Below are 11083 nucleotides of genomic sequence, written 5' to 3' on the forward strand. Positions count from 1 at the left end.
GGTGCATTCTTCAGGCCCTCATAGCCTGGCAACAAGGTCGGGTACGACTTTCTGTCGACTCCCCGATATATGAGTACTCAGCGCCATACCCCATCCCACATAGTCCGTCAGGGTTTTCTTTATTTTGGTACCATCGACACAACAGTTCTTTAGGGTTCGGGTACTCTGCAGCACTCAGAGTACACACCTATGCTACTTACAGGAGAACGACTCGGGTTAAATCCCGAAAGAACTATCATTTCCCTTTCATGCTCATTAGTGTTTTAAGTTGAAGACTTGGGACGTGACTCCCAGTACTTCTACCCTCGATTCGAATTCGAGAGTGAAACACGGCTCTCATGTCTCTCCCGTTCTAACAGGTCAAACACGGAACTTAAGGGACGATTATATCACGTACCAAAGGCTGGGTTTCACAAGTCTATGTTTGAACTTATCGAGCGAACTCGAGCTAAGTTTTCAAGAAAAGCGGCTGAAGCCTTAAATCTTTGAGATTATTCGTTTTTACAGCTTATCCTACTCTTGTTTACTAACACGTAACAATGCTCGTAAACAGAGTTATTCCCTTGGTATGTAGTTGACTTAAGTCTTTACACTTACCCGGGATAGTTCACTGGAAAACTTGTTGACTTCCGGGGTTTCCTTACTTTACACGCTTCTCGAGACTCTGCACGTCCTGAAGCATCGAGAGAACTAGAATCCGAAGTTAAAACTTCATTAGTTATTCGATTCGGAAGATGTTGCATAATTTAAGGTTCGTTGTCGAGATTCGTTGTGAGTCGGTTCGGGGGTTCGAGAATTTAATTTACTTATTTCCTGGATTTTCGGAAAATAAACTTATTTAAGACTCATACGCGTTCGTATCGAAGAAATCGTACGAAATAAAAGTTCAACGAGTCTTAAATAAATAAATAATCTGAATCATACAACCGAGAATTCCGAAATGATACACTGAAACTAAATTCTCGAATGTCTTTAAATAATTAATCCACAATTATTTAAAACAAATCCAAATGATCAAAGTGTAAATACAACGCTATAAAGCGATAACACGACTCACGAGTGAGATCGAGCGTCACCCTTTTTCTGAATTCCCTAAGTCTCGGCTTTGATACGTTCGGTTCCGCCGGCTCTCACTCGTCCCGATCCAATATGCGAACACGCTGTGAAATCCAGAAAAAAAAACGAGCCTCAAGTCAATTTTATAATCCAAATTCGGACTCGAGCATTAATCTTCAATCTCTCGGTCTCACCTTGAGACCCGAGAAATTTCGAGAATCCGACAATAACGAACCATAACTCAAATCAAACCAAAAGTTTCAAATCTGAAATGGAACAACCAAACGAAACAACTCTCAAATCCAAAATATAACGTCTCAAAATCATTAACTTGTCATAAAATCACTAAACATCTCAATAAATCTCCGGCCGAGCACAACGAAACTCGGAAAACCTCGTTAACCTTTCAAATCATCATCAAACCAAAAAAAATCATTTCCGAATTCAAACCGAGCTAACAAAAAAAAACAAGTCAAGTCTCAAATCAAACCAACGAACGTTAACGACATTTTCTGATTCGGACACTAGGTAAAGAACGTGTCATAAATTCGGCTACACAACTCGAAATCCAACGATTCCAGTTTCAGAATGAAATTAACATCCACACCTTTCTAATAAGATATTACAAGCCAATTTTGGACTCAGGCAACCATCTCAAAAACATCCCACAAAAATCAGTTTACAATTCAGTATTTGCAGTTTTCCAGCTTTGAAACACAAATTTCAAAAATTCATAACTCACTCAGTTCTAAACGGAATTACACGTTCTTGGAATTTTAGAAACCTCATAACATCTAGTATTCAGGAAAAATATCAACAAATCCAAACTAAATCGGTCCTGAACTGTCCACGTCAATTTACAGAGGCAGTTCAAACAGTTCTAACCCTACAAAATTACGAATCATTCCAAATTCAAAACAACTTTGAGGAATCAATCTCAAACACAATTTCAACCATGGAATCAGACCAATCAACCTCAAAAACATCAAAAATCCGAAACCCCCAAATCTTGAACATAAACCCTAATTTTCAAATCCAAAGAAATCAACTTCAAATCCTCAAATTCAAGTAACAAACATTACAATCCGAAGTCAATAAGCATCCCAATCCAATCAATTTCACTAAAATCATCACTCTAATTGAAAACCCCCAATTTTGAACCATGAACCCTAAATCCAAAAATCAATCCGGGTAAGAATTTTCTTACCTTGATCTCGTGATTTCTAAGATCGCCGGTGCTCCCTCTCTCTTTTCCCGGTGGTGACTCTCGGTCGGCGTCCCCGGTGAGCTCGCGGCGGTCGTTCCTCCTCGCCGGAGCGCGCGCAGTGGTGAGGTGTGGCTCGGTTTGATGGCGCGCTAGAGAGAAGAAGGAGAAGAAGATGAAGATGATGGTAAAGGTGATGATGACCGGATTGTTGTTCTTATTGACTTAGTAATTTTTTTTTTTCTTGTTTGTCTTGTAGGTGTCGCGCGCAAGAAGAGGGAGAGGAAGAGAAGAACCGTGAAGAAGAAAGGAGAAGAAGGAAGAAGATAAAGAGAGAGAAATAAAGTTGCGTTTTATATGAAACGGAAGTTTCATATTTATTTATTAAATCCTTCCCTTCTTTCACAATCTCAAACTGACCCCACATTAAAAATTCATCTCAAATGGGTCTTGAATGTTGTTACAATTATATCCTTCCTCACATAATTATTTAATTAAATCCGTGACCGAACGGATTTTAATTGTATGATTAAACCGAGAATTTTCTTGTTCGTTCTCAATTAATTCAAATATATTTAAGGTTTCTCAAAAATAATTCTCGTCCTTGAGAATTTATTGCTTAAATTAAATTCCGGAATATTTCCTCGGAAAATAATTTATAATTTATTATTCGAGACGGACTCAATAAATCCTTTATTTATTTCGAGATTTTCCATTACCTTAAAATAGTTTAAATTAAGGGTGTTCTAGAAATATGGCCAAAAGCAAACCTCATTTTTTTTGTTTTAGCCAATGTTTGCCAAACTTTAAAAATATAGCTAAACAGACTGATAAGGCAAAAAAAAAGGTCTGATTTGCCCTTATCTATTAACAAATTCGTCACTTTCTCTCTGCTACTTTTTTCCTACACTTTTTTTCATAAAAACTTCAAAAAACCATATCTATTTCATATGAACTCGAAATTGAGTGATTCCAAATCCACTACTACAAATTAACATATTGGGTGCGGAAGGGTATTAGGTGTGACATGTCGCACCTAAGCACATATTAGGTGCGACATGTCGCACCAGATAGTCCTCCAAGCGACTAAAAATTTCGTTGATGATTAGTGCTATCCGGTGCGACTTTGTCACACCTAATATACATCTGTCTCACCCAATACACATCTGTCGCACCCAATAGTATTGTGTGCGACACGTGTCACACCTAATGAGTTTAAAAATTGAAACGGTCAGAAATTCCCCCCGAATATTTTTGGTTTCCTAAAAACATATTCGGTGCGACATTGGGTGGGACACAGTCGCACCGAATATGTTTTTAGGTGCGATATTAGGTGCGACATTGTCGCACCTAATAGTTTTAGGGTATTTTAAATACCCGAGCGTCTTCTTCCTCGAGCCCACAACCTCTCTCTCGATCTAACTGTCTCTCTCTCTCCAACGCTCGTTCATCTTCCTCCGCCGTGATCTCCCCCGCCGTAGTGACCTCCCCCGCCGCCGTGACCCACGTCCAGCCACCGCCGCCCGCTGCCCCGCGTCCAGCCACCGCCGCCGTGACCCACGTCCAGCCACCGTCGTCCTCCTCCAAGGTATGTCTCTCTCTCTTTCTCTCTCTCTCCCCTTCTCTCTTTCAATCACTCATCTCTCTCCATTTCCGACCAGCCCGCCGTGACCAGCCTGTCGCAGTGACCAGCCCGCCGCCCCGCCGCCGTGATCAGCCCCTGCCCCACGTCCAGCCCCGCCGCCACTGCCCCACGTCCAGCCCCGCCGCCCCTACCCCACGTCCAGCCACCGCCGCCCGCTGCTCCCCGGTACATCTCTCTCTCTCTCTCTCTCTCTCTCTCTCTCACCTTTATCGTCATCTCACTCGGTCTCTTTGCAGGTTCGTCCCGCTCCCAACTACAAGCCCCGCTCGTGGACACCGCCGCTGCCCCCACCGTCGCAACCCGTGCCCGACCCCAATCAGCGAAGTTGCCCCCACCGCCGCTGCCCAGCCTGACACCGTGTTACCTTGCCATTGAAGGTAAGTCGCACCTGAAAATGTCGCACATAAAGGTGTACTTATTCGGTGCGACGTGTCGCACCCAATACCTTCTGCGACGGGTTATCCGGTGCGACGCTGTCGCACCCAATAAACTTTTAGGTGCGACATTTTAAGCATTGGGTGCGACATTCGTCGCACCGGATAACGTTTTTTGTCCTAGTGATCCTACGGATTCATGACGCCGAGATCTTCAAAAGTAGATTCATTGTGTTTGATGAAAAATCGTGTTTAATGCCATAGATGTAGAAAAATCACGTTACTGCCTTAGACATGGAAATAACTGAAAATTTTCGGAAATCATCTGGAAATAAATGGAAACATAAACATGATGCATTAACATGATTTTTCAACAAACAAAATGGGTCTATTTTTGAATATCTCGGCGTCACGAATATGTAGGATTTGGAATCACTCAATTTCGAGTTCGTATGAGATAGATATGGATTTTTGAAGAGTTGATAAAATAAATGTTTGAAAAAGAGTAGGAGAGAGAAAGTGACGAATTAAAAAACAAGAGAGAGAAAGTGATAAATCTAGAAAAAAAAAAGTAATATTTATTCAAGGACAAATATGGAATTTTAATCCATTACCTTTAGTGTCATCTAATATAATTGGTTATTTTTCTAAAACTCTCCAAACGTGGCCTAAATCTCAAACCTTGAGTTTAAGGTGGCCTAATTAGTTACAAAATTCTTAAATTAATTCGATAGACTTATACGTCTGTAATTCACTCAATAATATAATTGTAACAAACGGAAGTTCATTTATTAAACGTAAATTTACAAGTCGAGAGATTCAAAAGTTTATCATTTATAGACATTCTGGCAGCCATGGCCCAAACGAAAGTCAAAAGACCTCTAGCTCGTTAAACTCTTAGCCCTCTATATTTAACTAGGATTATATCCCTATATCTGATGTGAGAAATATGTCTCGAATGGAGCGATTAAACTGTTCAGTGATCAACTATGCCTGGGTAGTTATATTTGAGATCACATATGCGGTCACCAGTGGATAAGTTTTCACTGAGTGGGAGCGTTCTATACAATTGGTTTGTACATGACGTGGACATGTTGCGATTAAGTTTATCATTTAACTAACCGTAAGGTGAGGATAGAGAAACTGATTTCCTTTTATATAAAACAAAAGTTTCATATGTATTCATCAAATCCTTCTTTTTTTCTCACCACCTTAAACAGACCCCACTTTCAAGATTTCTTAGGTCCTAAAAATTGTTACAACTAAGTTCTTCATCACATAATTATTTAATTGAATTCATAAGTGAACGGATTATAATTATATGATTTGAACCGAGAGTTTTATCGCTCGTTCTTGATTAATTCAAATATATTTAAGGTTTCTTGGAAATAATTCTTGTTCTTGAGAATTTATTTATTCAATTTTAATTTCGGGAATATTTCCTCGAAAAATAATTTATTATTCGAGACAAACTCAATAAATCATTTTATTTATTCCGAGATTTCTCATTATCTTAACATATTTTAAATTAATTTGATAGACTTAATGAACCAATAATTCACTCAAGAATTTAGTTGTAATAACGGAAGCTCGTTTATTTAACTTGAATTTAAAAATCGAGTGATACAAAATTTTATACTTTACAACAAGACCTGCGTTCGCGCTTGAAGAAGATGCGCCGATCGTCGCCGGTGAGGAGATTTCCATACCGGGTGTATCGAATTCTCATACCATATTAGATTCAAAGGATTTAATGAAATGATTAGAGAATGATTTTTTTTTCTTTTCAAAAACTAACTCTGAATTCATTATAGAGTATATCACAGTGCGTAATTGATGTAACAACTTTACAATAATACTGATACTACATGTGGCTGAATGTAAATGGACAAAATATAATAATTTAATAGGCTAGTATTGATATTATTATGTTGACCTTAATTATGTAGATGCTGTAACAGAAGATTCCATTTAAGTCGAACCACGTTAAAAGTGATCATCATGATAATAGGCTAATAAGATCCCATTTAAATCGAACCACGTCAAAAGTGATCATCAGGGTAATAGGATACTACTTTAGATGTAAGTGGGCTGCTAACTTTTTGTCTAATGAATTTATTAAAAGAAAAATTATACAAAATACTCATTTGAAAGTAATTGATTACAAAATAGTCGCATTTTCAGCAAAGTAGCTTGTCAAAATATTTTTGACATCAACATTAAATTTTTGACAAAATTATAAACAATTTATCATTTTCAAAAAAATTAATCTTATGATCAAATTTTATTTCGAAACCTGATTATGGTGTAATTTGGCTATTTCACTGATTTTTTAGAGATAATAGCGGCATAAGTGCCCAATATTTTCGTTTTGTAACACTTATGTTCTCAAAGTTTAAATTCTGCGGGATAAGTACCCAATGTTACGTATTTCATATACCATTAGTACTCTCGACGTTAACTTTGGATGAATTTTGAATCAACGGCTAAGATTGATTTGTGATATAAAATAACTCTGATATTAATTAATTATGAATAATGATTTAAAAGAAAGAGAAATAAAATATCGGGTCTCTTTCTCTATTCAAACGCACGATAAAGCCCCATATTGAAACTCCAAATCCCTAAACCCAGAGTTCTCAACCGCTGAAGATTTGTGACGACGATGGAAACGGCCGATGGAAGTGACGAAGGAACACATAGGAGTCCGCCCGACGAGGATCCCGCTGCTGCATCTTTTGAGCGCCACGAAGAGGAGTACGAAAACGAGGAGTCAGAAAATGAGGTCGGCGAGAACGAGGAGGCTTAGAACGAAGAAGCTAGGCGTCAATCTCAGTGGTGGTCGGCCATTAACGTCGTCTGCAACGACGACCATCAGGCTGATGAAGAATCAGAAGGTGTGGGTACTGAGAGCGACCTCGACAGTCTCTGCGGCAGTGACGAAGAGCAACTGGTGAAGAGGAAGAACACAACGTACAACCCTCGATCTTATCCCTCTGATTTTAAGTTCAAAATCGGTATGAAATTCCCGAGCATGACTGATTTAAGATATGTACTTCTTGAAGAGTTCGTAAGGGCCGATAGGCAATTTGAATACATCTTTAATAACAAGACAAAGTTGAGGGTAAGATGCGAGGGACTGGGTTGTCCTTGGATTCTATATGCTCACCTTAAGGATCCATTGGGTACTACTATTAGGATAAATACATTAGAAGATACTCATATTTGTGGCATAGTTTTTAATAATAAACATGTCACAAGTCGATGGCTAGCTGAACAACTTCTTGAGGATTTCAGACTCAATCCGAGCATGAATTACAACACTTTCAAAGAGATTGCGTCGTCGACTAAGTTCGTGAATGTCACTTGTCATGTGTTTTATAACTTTTATTGGACCCAGAAATTGGCTCGAGAGATCTTTGAGGGAACCGTTAGCAGTCAATTTTGTGTTCTTGAGGATTACTGTAGACAACTGATGAGTACCAACCTAGGTATTAGCACTTTAATTTAGCATTTTGTTTGACCATTACTGTGAATTTTCTAACTGACTGTGTACAATTTTGTAGGTTCAACCGCTATTCTCAAAACTGCTCTCATTGATGGTAAGAGAGTATTTGAGAGAGCTTATATATGCCTCAAGGCTTGCAAGGAGGGTTTCAAAAGTGGGTGCAGGGCTTTGCTCGGCTTCGATGGCTGCTTCCTCAAGGGTTATACCCATGGAATGCTACTAGCGGCAATATGTATTAACTTTAACAACTCTCTATACCCTGTTGCATTTGGTGTAGTCGAGAAAGAGAACACTTCTACTTAGACATGGTTTTTGCGTTTTCTACGTGAAGATCTCGACGTCCAAAACACTGCTCGTTTCACCATGATGATTGATAGGCAAAAAGGGCTTGAGAAGGCATTGGCAGATACATTTCTAGGGGCAGAGCACCGATTTTGTGTTAGGCATCTTCATGCTAATTTCAAGAACGAGGGGCATAGTAGCTTGGCCTTGAAACATATGTTGTGGGGCTGTGCCAAAGCGACTATTGAACCAGAGTTCAAACGTCGGATGCAAGAGCTTAAATATGAGGATGAGAAGGCATTCGACTGGTTAGTAAAGAAACCAGTTTCACAGTGGAGCAAGTTGGGTTTCAGATTGAACGTTAAATGCGATATGTTGTTGAACAACATGTGTGAAAGTTTCAACGCCGCGATCATGCCTACGAGAGATAAGCCAATCATCACGTTACTTCAGAGGATCAGATTTTGGCTTATGTGCAGATTTGCTACAAAGAGGAATGATGCTCAGAAATAGGTCAACGTTGTTGGTAATAGAATTGTGCGAATTATAGAGAATCACAAACACATCGCAAAGCATTGTATGCCAACAAATGTTGGGAATGGAAAATTTCATGTAATTGAATTATTCGATTTGGTCTTATTTTAGAATTATTTTGTAGTTTTTATTTGATATTGAAGGTTTTATTTGGCAGATCATATTTCACGGGTCCGAGAGCTTTGCTATGGACTTAATAGGGAAGACATGTACATGTCGACTCTTTGAGTTGACTGGAATCCTGTGTCCACATGCTTTGGCGTGTATATGGTCCTCTGGGTTACAAATATTTGGTTACATTGATCCATGCTACAAAAAAGAGTCGATTGTGGCTGCTTATTCAGGAATCATCGGGCCTATGACCAGTCTAGACAAGTGGCTAGACTCTGGTCTCAATCCGATTCAGCTTCCTCTTGATCAACGCCTACCCGGTTGTCCGAAGAATAAACGGAACAGACACAACGACGAACCTCCAACGGGAACAAAACAGGCTTCCACTCGAAAAGGACAAACCAATCGTTGTAGCAATTGCAAACAAATAGGACACTCGAAACGAACTTGTCAAAATGAAAAAGTCGTTCAGGTACTTTGGCATCTTTGTTAAGTTTTATGTGTTAAGTGTTAAGTGTTAAGTGTAAGACATTTCAAAACAAACCCGACAACTGAAACGATCAAACGGGCTGAAAGGAGCAAGAAGCAAAAAGAAAGGGAGCTTGTTGTGGAGTGTAGGTATGATATTTTTAGGGATTTAGGTGATGTAAAGAACACTGTTTTGGGTGATAGGACTAATGTTTTGATGTTTTGAGGGACATGTTTTTTGGGAGATATTGATATGATGTACTTACTGGTTTATGAAGGATTATTGACATGTATTGGCTTGACTGAATTATGAAGGATGTTTTGATTATGAACTATGTATTTTTAGGCTTCTTTTCTCTTTTTAGTATTACCGACTTTTACATTTACAGTCTCTTAAATGCCAACAACCAACAACCAACAATAAACAACCATCAATAATACCAACTCATTTTCCGTTGCCAACAATTCATTATACAAATCTGAAACAGATAACCATGAAACAACACCAACAATTTATTTTACATTAACCAACCAACAAGAATAGCAAATACAATTACAATTACAAAACCTACGAAAATTGATCTAATCTTCAAGCTTTTACATTTGCCAATGGCTTCCTCTTCTTGTTTGCCCGTGCAACTTCTAGAAATTACGAAAATATATTTACGCTGTATATAAATTATTCTATATACAAAATTCAAAAAAATTATTGAATTTTGAATAAATAAATAAAAATAAGTTAAAAAAAGATTACGTTTGTTGGAACACTCTTCTTGTGTTTGGTTTTCACAATCGTGTCGTTGAGCTGCTGGAGAGATAACAACGATGCCGAAAGGACGTAGGAAACCCGCCGTGCTGAGACGGGCGTCTTGGGAAATAAGGTGGTATCAGACATGTGAACAATTGCTCTAATATCAATTGTTGAGGAGTCTGAGGTTGTTAGCATCGAATACGAACGATTGCTCCGATGCCATTTAATGGGTAAATTATTTCCTTAGGGTTAATTACGGTTTGCATGTATTGAATTTAGTTGTAACAACGGAAGCTTGTTTATTAAACTTAAATTTAAAAGTCGAGAGATACAAATTTTATACTTTACAACAAAATCTGCGCTCGTGCTCGAAGAAGATGCTCTCCATACCGGGTGTATCTAATTCTCATACCATATTAGATTCAAAGGATTTAATGAAATGATTAGAGAATGATTTTTTTTTCTTTCAAAAACTAACTCTGAATTCATTATAGAGTATATCACAGTGCGTAATTGATTTAACAACTTTGCAATAATACTGATACTACATGTGTGGCTGAATGTAAATGGACAAAATATATATAATAAGTTAATAGGCTAGTATTGATATTTTGTAAATTTTTTACTTTATAAATTGACTATTTAATTATATTGCCCTATTTTAAAACAGCTATGTCTCTCGCGTCGTTTTGTGTATAAATCAAAAAGGAATTTCGAATATTTTATTACAGAAGCCGCCTCTTATAATTCCGCCTAGCGCGGCATTTAATGTTTAATACTTTAATTGAAGAGAAGACAAGTTATCTTACGAAATCACAATGACGTAGTACACTACGGACTCCTGTGTTTTGCACTCTATTATAAAACATAGTTTTATTTATTTATTTTTTTTTTATTTTTTTATCACATAATCAGTCGATGTATTTTACATATATTATATATATATAAAAAAAAAAACTTAATTTTTTTGGCTTACATTTTTTAACAGCAGTTTTGTTAATTTTTATGCATTAATATTTAAAAATAGACAAACAAACCTAGGTCTTTGTCTGTAATTTTTGCGATGACGAATACACAAGGTGTTTATCTAATCAATAAGGTTAATAAGATAAGGTTAATTAACGTTTTAGAATATTTATGTATAAAATTC

General features: G+C 37.7%; 1 long non-coding RNA gene across 1 annotated transcript; it reads right to left on the reverse strand.

The window, feature by feature from the left end:
- Positions 1-879: 879 nt before the first annotated feature.
- Positions 880-2572, reverse strand: LOC149380993 (uncharacterized). Its single transcript, XR_016293863.1, has 2 exons — positions 2264-2572; positions 880-1160 (listed from the first exon to the last, which is right to left on the reverse strand). It is a non-coding gene; the product is annotated as an uncharacterized LOC149380993 (long non-coding RNA).
- Positions 2573-11083: the final 8511 nt, after the last annotated feature.

Source organism: Urtica dioica, chromosome 11 (genome assembly GCF_054948205.1).
Source record: "Urtica dioica subsp. dioica isolate 48M chromosome 11, U.dioica_male_clone48M_v1_H2, whole genome shotgun sequence".
NCBI lineage: Eukaryota > Viridiplantae > Streptophyta > Magnoliopsida > Rosales > Urticaceae > Urtica > Urtica dioica.